The sequence below is a fragment of the Olea europaea genome, unplaced genomic scaffold, assembly GCF_002742605.1.
Source record: "Olea europaea var. sylvestris unplaced genomic scaffold, O_europaea_v1 scaffold1384, whole genome shotgun sequence".
NCBI classification, from domain to species: Eukaryota; Viridiplantae; Streptophyta; class Magnoliopsida; order Lamiales; family Oleaceae; genus Olea; species Olea europaea.
In genome coordinates, this window is record NW_019231356.1 from 156853 (window position 1) to 168981 (window position 12129).

The 12129-nt window shown below is 36.3% G+C and overlaps 2 pseudogenes; one reads left to right on the forward strand and one right to left on the reverse strand.

The window, feature by feature from the left end:
• The first annotated feature begins 1322 nt into the window (after nt 1–1322).
• LOC111375528 lies at nt 1323–2314 on the forward strand (annotated as a pseudogene).
• A 4252-nt stretch (nt 2315–6566) lies between these two features.
• On the reverse strand, nt 6567–11607 carry LOC111375535 (annotated as a pseudogene).
• Between the last annotated feature and the right edge of the window lie 522 nt (nt 11608–12129).

Here is a 12129-nt window from a genome sequence, read left to right on the forward strand (position 1 = left end):
TATATATATATATATGATGATTTTGGAAAAATCGACCATTTACCATTTACATTATTCCCATGTTTGATCCACATTACCTGAAAATGAAAATGGGGGGAATAGGCCCCCGGGGGCACAGCTCAACTGGTAGATCAATCAACATTGGCTTGCTTTCAGCGGCAGGGTAGAGAGTTCGATTCCTGGTGGGAACCTGTGGTCAAAAATTTGGTATGGAGCAATCACTGTGGAGGAGGGTCTCTTGTGCGCAGAAGTGTACAGTTAATGGGGGGAACCTGTGATCCAGTTCAGGTATAACCCGCGATTTACCCCCTCCAAGGTTCTAGGGGCATGGGTTTTGGAGGTCCAAGATTTAGTCTGGTGTAAGTTGAGGTACCTGGATATCAAAAAAAAATGGGGGGAATAGTATTTTTTAGAAAAATGAGTGGTTGAAAAAGAAGGAAAAGTTTTCGATTCACGTGTAATATTATTTTATGGAAGATTGTGTGGTTGAAAATAGGAGAGAGAAAAATTGAATGTAATGTAATGTAATTTAATAGGGATCAAACAGGAGCAATATCATTGATATGCACTACGCAAGCCAAAAATATATATGTATAGAAAAACATATTTCTTAACCGAAAATAAGTAGGCAATTTTTATTTTTTTTTAACTCGCACCAATGTTCAAATTGATTAATCGAACCAAGTTGATTTCATTTAGTTTGGTTCGATTTGGTTTCAACGGCTGTATTGGACTAATTTGAGTTGAAATTCACCCAAATCGATCAAGTCTGTTTGATTTTGAGTTGGACTCAAAATCAACCAAATCCGAACCATGCCCAAGCCTACTCTCTACCACATGTGGAAAGATATATTTTTCACTGCTGAAAGCCCCCAGGGCATATCTCCCAGTGGCAAAGGGGAGGGCGGATAGGGCTCAGCGCGGCAGTGTGCAGAGTTTGATTCCCCGCAAGGTGGAATTGACTTTGTTGCAAGCGAGAGTTACCATATAGGTTAACAGCCTTGGCCTATCCATGTGCTCTCCACCCTGGCTCCTGGGAGGCACATCCTGCGATTTACCTCCTCCACGATGGTCCAGGACAGGGTCCGTGGGGGCCCTTAAGGTTGGGGTTCAACCTTTTTTTTTTTCTTTTCTTTTCACTGCTGAAAAGGAAACGGAACCCTGCTTACATTCTCTCTGTTACATCGGCAGGAAATCAATTCTAAGATATGTATATCCCTGAAATTTTGCTAGTCAATTCTCTTGGTGGTCCAGCACGAAATGAAGATTCAACCGTTAGTAACAATTCATGTTTCTTTAAATGGAATTGCATTGACGGACAAAAGTTCGAAGATCAAAAGAATATTTCTTTATGGAGGAATACCACTAAATTATTAGGAAAATTTACAAAATATAACCTCAATTTAAGGTAAATTTACACTGCCTCTCCGTTAAATTCTCCAAGGAAACTTCGTGGAAGCTCACTCATGCCTCCTGGACTCTTCACCCATATAACTCTCATTTCTCCCTCGCCATTTCACCCTTAAACCCTTTACTCATGTCTACCATGATATTCATCAAAGACATTCCCAAAAAGCTCTTCAAGAGGAAGAAATCTCGATCTGTTCCTACATCAGAATCCGACCCAGCTTCCTTCAGTTCGTCGGATGATTCTCAAACCGATTTCAGTAACCCCACAAACGGCTCAGCCACGCCCACCAGCGTTCTACCCGCTGACGAATTGTCGGATTTGAGTTAAAACAAGCGTTTGAATTGATAGACAGAGACGGTGACGGGAAGATAAAGAAGAAGGAGCTAGAGGCGTTATTGATCCGTGTCGGAGCCGAGCCGCCGAGTAAGGAGGAACTGAGGCTGATGTTGAACGAAGTGGATTTAGATGGTGATGGGTGTGTTAATTTAGAAGAGTTTTACGCGGTCGGTTCGGCTTTTGGGACTCCAGTGTGTGACGCCGAAATGAAGGAAACGTTCTACTTCTTCGACTCCAATCATGACGGAAAGATAACGGCGGAGGAGCTTTTTAACGTTTTCAGAACGATTGGTGACGGACGGTGCTCATTAGAGGACTGCTGGCGCATGATAAGAGGTGTTGATAAAAATGGGGACGGGTTCGTCTGCCTCGAGGACTTCACTCTTATGATGGAGCAGCAACGATAATTTTATTTTAATTGGATGCAATTTTTGTTTTCCTTCTAATTTGGGGTGAAGTCGATAAACGGCTAGAATTGATCCATCTTGTTTAAGTTGTTTTATCTGCCGTGTATAAACCAGAAAATATTCAATTAAAATTAAAAGTAAAAGTTTTATACTTTATTCATTGTTACTTTAAGTACAGATTTTTTTGCAACAATCAATTACAGGCTGACAGCTAGCTGTCTTTGTACTTGCAGATTAATTGAATAATCAATTTAGCTATCGTAACAAATCCTATGTCTTCGAGGAACTAATGAATCTTTTTTTTTTCTTTTGGGTCCAGAGCATATTTACAGATTTAACATTTTGTAAAACTAATAGTTGATTTTTAGGATCATTATTAGTCTTAGATTCGAACTTTACATCTATTCAACTACTTTTACAACCAATCTTCGAAGTCGTTGAGAATTAAAGAAAATTTTTAGTAATTTAAGCAAGTGGAATCAAGTGCATTATTTGATTCTTGATTGAATACGAATTAGTGGGGCCATGCTAATACAATTCAATATTCATTAGAAACTCTACTTGTTTTTTTTATGCCGCGCTCTAATAAGAAGGTTAGTATTTAAAATATTTCTTTAAAACAGGCGTTGCTTTCATGAGATTATCTTTCTATTGGACTACTATTATTTTTTTTTTTTGTTTTATTTATTCTTTTTTTTTGGGGGGGGGTCGGTTGGGAAAATTAGAAAAGTATTAAAAAAAATGGCGGTTTTGCGTGAAGTTGAAGCCCCTTTTTGACAATCATTATAATTTTAATTTTTTTTTTTTAGAAAAATGAGTTTGAAATTAAGATTCTTTGAAAAATGTGTGATTAAAAAGTTTTGAATATACGTATAAAATATTTTATTGTGTGAATGTATGATTGAAAATTAGTTAACAAAAAAATAATTTTATTTTAATGGATGCTAAACAAGGCAAACTACGTTAATTTCCATGAACATGTCCACCACTAGACAAAAACAGAATTTCTTTCAAAAAGTTGGAGTTTGGAAATAGATTTTTAATAATCAGGCATTACTGATCTCGTCTGCTACACTGCCATGTTTTATGGGAAAGTGCTCTTTTTTCAAAGCATTGCCATGGCTTCATATTCAAAACCAGAATCTCCAAAAATCGCCGTTACCAATTTCCTTCGAGAGATGGCAATTCGACTTATCGATATGATTGTTCGTAGCTCGGTCCGAGAAAAGTCTGAGTTGGCTTGGCTTGAGGTTCGGTAGAACCAAGTCGAGGCTCCAATCCAGCCCCATTTTGGGACGATGGGCTAAGCCCGAGCCTGCCCATGGCTGGATGGGTCGGCTCTTTAAAAAAAATGAGGCAGTAATCTACCTTTAAAAAAACCCAAAAACAAAAAAATGGAGCTTTTGGCTCGGATCGAGCCTCAAATTTTTGGCCGAACTTTTGTGCGCTTTGGCTTGGCTTGGGCCAAAAAAGCTCATTTTAATTTTACTCTAGTCGAGCCCGAGCCTCGAGTTTCAGCTCGCGAGTCGACTTAGCTCGACTCGTTGACATCCCTACTTCCTTCTGATCTCATAACCACCACCTCTTCATCTTTTCTCTACCGCAAAACCACCTCCACCCTCCTGCAACAATTTACAACTCATATCCCATTCACGAGAGGAGTGCAAAAAGATTGGTCATGTCTATCAGACCAGTCGAGTAAACCCGGCCAAGATCGGACAACCGCCTAACATCCCAGTCGAGTAAACTCGGTTGAGACCGATCATTTACTGCCATGATGACACCTAACAGGTCTATTAATCACACTTGGATCAGACCAGGCGAGCGTTTGTCATCCACCACCAAACTTGGTTTTTTGCCTCCTTAGAGCTCAAGGACACAAATGTGCAAACTATAGAACACATCCTGATCAAGTTAGGTCGTGATCAATGACATTCCAATTCTACTACATATGCAAGTTCGGTGATGCTAGTGATACATAGGGGTGTACCTAAACGTGTACACCCCTCTCACATGGAATGTGGGATCCATCCGAATAAAAAGCACTTATTCGGGTGGACTCCACACCCCATGTGAGGGGTGTATATCTTTAGGTACACCACATTATGCACCACTAAATTAATTCTATGCAAGTTATCTACTAGCTTAACTTTCAATGTGGGATTAGGTTACTATTTTTTTATTTGTGGGGTTGCTTTTTTCGAATATCTTCTTCTGCACTATTCAGTGGCTTGCTCCATTATCGCTACTGCAATCTGTTTGTCATAGTTTTTACCTTTCAACCTCATCTACCCCTAAAAATCATCTTCACCCAGTGATTATAGGGTTTTACAAAAATTAGTTAGAATTCTGCTTTATCGCTTTCTTCTTTCCCTAAGCAGTCTTTGTTCTATGCAGGCACCGAAGGTTAGTTTCAAGACGCCCACCGAAAATGTGAGCGTTTCTGGCCATAAGTTTGTGGGATGTCCAATGCCATGTGGTGTGCAGATAACAAAAGGGTAAAAAAGATTCCGAAAGGAAGTCCAAAAGTGCCATATCAATTTTCACAATTTGAAAGGTTGTCTTAGGGAAGCAGGAATTGGTGTCATGCTAAATCAACTGAGCATTACAGTTGTTTGAGTGACAACATGATGAGAAGTTTGTTCACAGTTGGCAGCTCGCTTGGGACGGTAAATATGGCACATGTTATTGTGATGCCGAATGTCACCGTTGAGAAGCTGGATTACTTTTTGAACAAATTAGGCCCCGTTTGATTACACTATATTTTTCATGGAACTTGGAATTCGAATTCTAACTTCCATTTTTGACCTGTTTGATTAACAAAAATTTTCAGGAAATTGATATTCCATGATTTTATAAGTACAAGCCGGTAAAGCATGAAATTTCACCTTTTATTTTCCCATGGGTAGGTGGTTTTTGGAATTTCACCTTTTTTTGTTGTTTTTTTTTTTAATTGTTGGCAATATGAACAAATTTTAGGAATAATTGTAAAAGATGATAGCCCTTAAATTGACAATTTTCTTGTAAAACAAAGACAAACAAACATCAAAATATAGATGATTTTTGGATTTTTTTTTTTTGGTTGGCAATGGAAACAAATTTTAGGAACAATGGTAGAAGTGGATATTCCTTAAATTGACAATTTTCATGAAAAACAAAGCCAAACGGACACCAAAAGACACTTTTATTTCAACATTTTCCACCTAGAAAATTATATCAATCAAATACTATCAATTCACAATTCCCAGAAAAATAATTTCTAGACAATTCGATTTTCTGGAATTCATTTTCTTTCCACTCAAACTCCATCTTTGCAATCAAATAGACCCTTAGTTCAAGGACGATCAATCTGGTATAAAGATGAGAAAGTTCGGCCTCTTTGTCTTACTTTTTGAATAAATTAAGTTTTATGAAAATCAATGTGATGATTTAAATCTTGGCAGTGCGTAGAATATTACTCTAGTTTTGGGCATACATTCAAAGATCTTGTGCTGATAGTTGGTATTTCTCTTCCTGAGGAATTTGGCAATGTTAATATGAAAATCTGATGCCAAAATAATTATCATACTGAGATGTGCAAGTTGATTTTTCATATAACGTAAGTTGATATCATGCTTTCAAATTTAAGTCCCTTAATGTGAAGAACATCCAGTTAAAACTAATGGATTGTTTGCCAGAGAATGCTAAAGATATTAAACAAAATTGGGAAATTTCTGCAAACAGTTCCTTGATGCCTTTTCTTCTTATGCTTCTCCTTCGTCTCCAATTATAAATGTGTTTCTTCGTTCCCTGATATGTACACAGTGATTTGGTCCTTGTATGCTTTCAAGATGCTGGAGTGACTATGATAGGTACTTGTTCTTTGGTATCCCCACTAATGCAATATGGTTTCTTCAAGAAATTTGTTAAGCCAGGTCAAAGCACCTCCAGTTTATCTTCATCTTCTCTTTCCGAGGTTTCTTTACTGTGCTTCTTAAAAGAGATCCCAGAATTCTCGTTTGAGGATTTTTTCTTGCTTCAATGGGCAATAGTCGAGTCCAACATTGCGTACATCCGATAACGAGCCTATTAAGATACGGCAAAATGTCAGCAGATTTTCTAATTCCGTCTCCTTCAGATTATGTCCCTTTTGTTTAATGTAAAAAAAAAAAAAAAAAAAAAAAAAAAAAAGAGGAAGGCAGTTTCCGGGATTTTAAATGCTCAACGAGGCATCTTTTTTACATTTTTTTGTGGAAAGAAATGAGAAAAATTCACAGGAAAACTCCAATAATCTCATACTATTTCGTTATAAATTCTAGTTAAGCCCAGGAGGGATCTATCTGTGCATGAATTGATACAACAAATTATAGTTGCATCTTACCTGAGATTGAAGCTATAATTGAATTTGACCCATACTGCAAATGGTAGGAAATCTAAATAGCGCAGTCTCTGGAAGGAGGCAACAATATTTTTTACTTCTTTGTCAAGTGCTCTAGCTCTTGCAATTGGTCCAACTTTCCCGTCTGAACTAAAAGCCTCTCCAACATCTGAAACACTAGCTCACTCATATGACGGCCTCTCTCTAGGATTTGCTTAGAGCACTCAAATGCCTCTTGAACTCTCCCACGGGAACATAACCCTGAAACCAGGAGGTCCAAGGCATGACTGTGGACAGTGCCCTTTCTTCACCGAGTACTTCCACAAACCCAAATCCAAATCCAAATCCAAATCAACTCCTCGGCTCTCACAGAAGAACTTCATTAACATCACAATTGTCCTTGTCTTGGGCAAAAAATTCATCTCAATCATCTTTTGATAGAGTTCAGAGACACCATCATTGCCCTTTGATATAATTAATCCCGAAAACATAGTATGATAAGTGACATTATCTTGTTCAATATTTCTCTTTTCCATCTTGTCAAATAAGGCTGCTGCTGAACCCATATGTCTAGATCCAACAATAGAACTTAAAAATCTAGCTTTAAACCTCTCGGTAAGATTAAATTGAACAATTGTTTGGCCTTGGTAATATTTCGAGCCATCCCTGCTCCATGGATCAAATGGTAATTGTTTCTACTGTAGGGAAGCAATTAACACGCTCCATTTCTTCAAAAAGCCTTATAGCATCACTGAAACATTTATTTTTACAGTAAGCATCAATTCTGATATAATAACTGACATTGTTAGGCTTAAAATCTCTTCGAACCATCTCATGATAAAACAGCTCTATTGCAATAACATCACCTGGTTCCTTGAAACCCAAAAGCAAAATATTCAATCTTGGTGTTGGAAGAAAATCGAGAATGCAGCTTGTTGAAGAAAGATATAGCTTCTTTCATCTGCTACCGTGTGCAAAATGCTCGAATCAGTACATTGAACTCATCCGTGCCAAATTTCTCCCGAAAATATCTGTCTCCATCCTCCCAAATGCTTCCAGAGTGCCTTCATAGGATTGGAATTTCGCAATTCTCGATAGCATGATGCTCATTGACTTCAGAGTGAGCAAGGAACTGTGAGTCTGCTTAATTCTTTCCATTAATTCCCAGGCTTTGTCAAAGTATCGCAACCGTGTCAGTATGTGGAGGGTCTTCTCAGAAGCATATGATCTTGGAACGTACTTGTCACAGAGGAGATTATTGGAAGAACTCATAAGCTTTGAGGGCATTTGAGTACACAGCAAACAATCTACCAAGAACATTTTCCACAAATGGGGTGAGTGAAGAGTGGGATGCAATGGTTTATCAGGAAATGGATAGTCGTTGATAATTCTCTTTAAGTCTTTCAATTTCCATCTGTGAGGAAGAATGAAGCTAGAGAATGTTCAGTTTCTTGTCCAAGTACAAAAGTCAATCGAATTTTATATTCTTGTTTCTGAGAAGCATGATGTCTTTGATTCAAATAAATGACTCCCAAACTCCCATCTATGATATCCGGTTTCATTCAACACAAATCAAAGATATATGATAAGTGTATTTTATACACTTATTCGGCGTATTAAAATAGCAATATTTGGTAGTTCTTTCGACAAATTATATCCTAAATTGTTTTATTTTATGTTAAATAGGTAATTCTATAAATGAAAAGGGAATCGAAGGAAGGAAGCAAAAAAATCGGCAAAGAAATGACAAATTCCAAAACACGAGGACTAAATTGGCTACTGGATGCAAAGTTTGGAGATCAAATTTCATAGTTTGGAAACTGAAGGACTTGAAGAAAATAAAGGATTCAATGGGCCTAATTTGTGGACTTTTGTTTTGATCCAAAAAAATAAATAAATAAATAAATAAAATAAAATAAAAGGTGTTTGCAGAGCATGAATATATATACATAGAAGACGGCAGCTTTCAGGGGAGATTGCTGAAAGAGATACATACGCCTACAGAAACACGTTCGGCAGTGAGAGGAAAAACTTATAAAAGTGAGCTGCAATATTATATTTTAACACATATGCACGAAGAAAGACGAAGGAGGGGACACGCACAGGAGAAAAGAGGAGGCTGCTACATTATACATGAATACATCTCATGCGTGGAAATGGAGGACAGAACACGTAGAGGAGAAGAAGCATAGCAGTCAAGATACGCAGGCAGAGAAAGAAAAAAAAAAGTGTCAGAATTAGGGACCAAAAAAATATTTTAGACACACAGAATCTACTGGAAATAGAACGAGCTGCCTGCTGGAATTTATATACAATAAAGACACCTTGGGCGGCTGATTTGTTGGTTCTCCAGTTCAATAATTGCAGCAGATTGACGAAATAATAAATGAGCTGCCTGCTGGAATTTTATAAGCACCAGAAACGCAGCCAACCTGGTGGAATTAGACACACATTGAGCAGTTGTTTGGGGAAAGAAAACACAGAAACCTGTTGAAATTTTTAAGGCAGAAAATAGGGCTGATTTTGAAAAAAAAAAAAAAAAGACAGATTTCAATTTGTCAACGTTAACCACGTTCTGTCAAGGTTTGGTGATGTCTTATAACTTTTGCGTATTTAATTTCGACAATATGCTAGACTAACTTTTTAATATTGTGAGGATGTGATGAATCCTTGTTATAAATTTTTTAATTTGAATGATTTAATTGACGTTAAATATGTTTAATTGTTTGGATGTTTATTATAGTTTAGTTTGCTTTTCAAGTAATTGATCACTAGTTGAATTGTTTGTGGATTCTATTGCTCTCGAGAGAGAAAATAAGATCATTAGCACAAAATAATAAACATTGTGAGGTTCGATAAATGATAGAGATATACCTCTATGCTTCACATGGTTATTAAAGATGATGTTCTAGCCATTTAATGCTTTCCTGGATGTTCGTATTTTTTTTTTTTTTTTTATAGAAATATAGGAAAATCACACGTAGAATTAAATTTAATTGCTATCGAGAGAGGCTTTTAAACAAATTAGGAACATTGACCAACAAGCATGATTTCAAATTGTCAATTTAAGTTGTTGAATTAAAAATTGAATAACAAGGGGGATTCGACATCTTAGCAATACGTTTCTCGAATTTGATAAATTTTCTCTACATTGCTTTCTATTAGTTGATAGATTTAATAGTTTTTAATTACAATTCAATTTTGCTATTCGATTAAGGGTAGTGTTAGCTTTAACTTGATCAATCACATAGTTCTCGTGGATTCAACACTCTACACATCACTATATTACTTGTTCACGATCTTGTTCACTTGCGGGTAATCAAACGACCAATATAGTTGAGTAATGGGCTTTTTATTTAAGGAAAACAAGAATATACCATATTTTTTAGTGCAAGAAGTTTGTGTCAACTTGGCTTGTATACACGAATTATAAGATTAACAAAGAATCACATATTATATAAGCAGCGATTTAACAAAATTTAGAGGTTTTTCGCGAATGACCTTTTAAAAAAAATTAATTAATTTTCCCAAAAATCATTTTCAACTACATATTGTATTCATTCATAACTTTTCCATACTTCTCAAGCATGTATTCTCCAAAAAAATAGAAATAAAAGTAAAAATAAAAATAAAAATTAATTAATTAATTAATTAATTAATTAATAATAATAATAATAATAATAATAATAATAATAATAATAATTTCTCCCAAACAAGCTATTTGACTGGTTACTCTGTTGAGCATTTCCTCAAACAAATGACGTGCAGGTAACCAAGCAATAACAAACACCAAATTCAAAGGAACAAGAATAAAACTGCAACACACAAGGCAAGGAAAAGGGAAAATGAGTAAAGAAAATTAAGGTCAGGATGCTAAAAAACCATTGCCCAAAAAAAATTTCTTTAATGTAAACTAATTAACGACATACTATTATAGAAAATACAAATAATGAACAAAAATAGAAAAAAGAATTGATTAAAGAAAATAAAATCATTGTGGAAGGGTTATCAGGGAGCAACTGAAATCGAAAATGATGCAAAAAGGCATTTCGAACGGCGTTAAATTTCATCAAGCCAAGTTTGTGAAAGTAATCCACGAGGAATCGAAATCTTCGTTGATTTGCAATGATGGTATCGCTATTCAGGCTGCAGTGGTTCTTGATGCAACTGGATTTTCTAGATTTCTTGTACAATAACAATACGGTAAGCCTTGAGTTACAAAAGCATTCTAGAGATAGAACACTAGTAAATGCAAGTTTGAGCCTTCAGTGTAAATTACCTAGAAGGGATCTATAATTTTGGATATTTAATCACAAAGTAAGAATCAAAATTCAATGTACCCATACAAAGTTTTGAAACAGTCTACAAAAATTGCCATATTCACTGCCACATTATTCTCCTTATGAAGGCCATTCCAAACAGATCTTAGGAGTTCATAAGTAACACTAACTCCACCAAAGATGATTCTAACATCCAAATAAATAAAGATGTCTGCCATGCAATAACTACTTTTCTCTTCTTTTATAATGTCTAGTAGAATATTGTATTCTTCACCAAACAAGAACTAAGTATCACAGGCCACATAAAGACAGCACGTCGAAGAATGAAGTACAAGACAAAGTTAAAAATTATAGATGTTGACTGAATATTGCTGCATGAGTAATTCTTCTTGGACGGTGCAAATAGCCAGCCAATAGGGGGCACCACATCGGCCCTTTGTTTGGATAGTCCCTGTCCAAGTAGTAGGGCCCGTTGCTGCATGGATTGGCGATATTAACAACAAAATCGGCATCTGTTTTATGCTTGGAAACAAGAAAGCTTAGGATTATCTAGAGATAACAGAGATGAGATGAACATTTCAAGTAGAGAAATTCCAGTAGACTTAGCTGGTAGAGAGAGTAAAATTAACTGCTTATCTAAACGATCCCAGTGGAGTCAGCTGGCACAAAAAATTACACTTGCGTAGCAGCGTATGGAAAGACATGATCATATGTTCTGTAGTAATGTACAATGGTAAGTTCAGTCAACGTTATCCCCAACTCAGAAAGTGGAATCTTGAAAAAGATGCCATGAAAAGCAGCTAACTCATATTGCATTTACTTAAAAGGTCAAAACAATGTGCAAATACACCTTGGGTTGACATGCAGGGAATGGAAATTGTGGTTTCTCATTCTTTATCCTGTACTAAATTGTTGATCATCTTTACCAAAGTAACAGTGCGTTTTGCCATGATCTTTATCTACATGGCCATGAACTAGATCAGAACTCAAGAGAGAATGTTTATACCTTTATTTACTTTGGGTTGGTGCATTGAAGTTTACCTTCCGTGAACAACTTTACCCGTGGAGCCATGAATGAATGAATTGTGATATAGCCTGCACGGAATAAGCCATGAATGAATGAATTGTGTGAAAGATTTTGAAGGGAAATAAAATAGGGACTCTATACGGGAAAGAAAATATTCTTGCAACTAGAACATTCTGCTTGAAACTTATGCATGGTTGATTTAGTAAAACTTGTCTTACAAGGATTTACATGGGAAAACAGCCAAATATGTCTGCACTAGGCTCAGTACAATAGCAAAATGGCACCCAGAAAAGCCAAGATAGCCCAAGGCA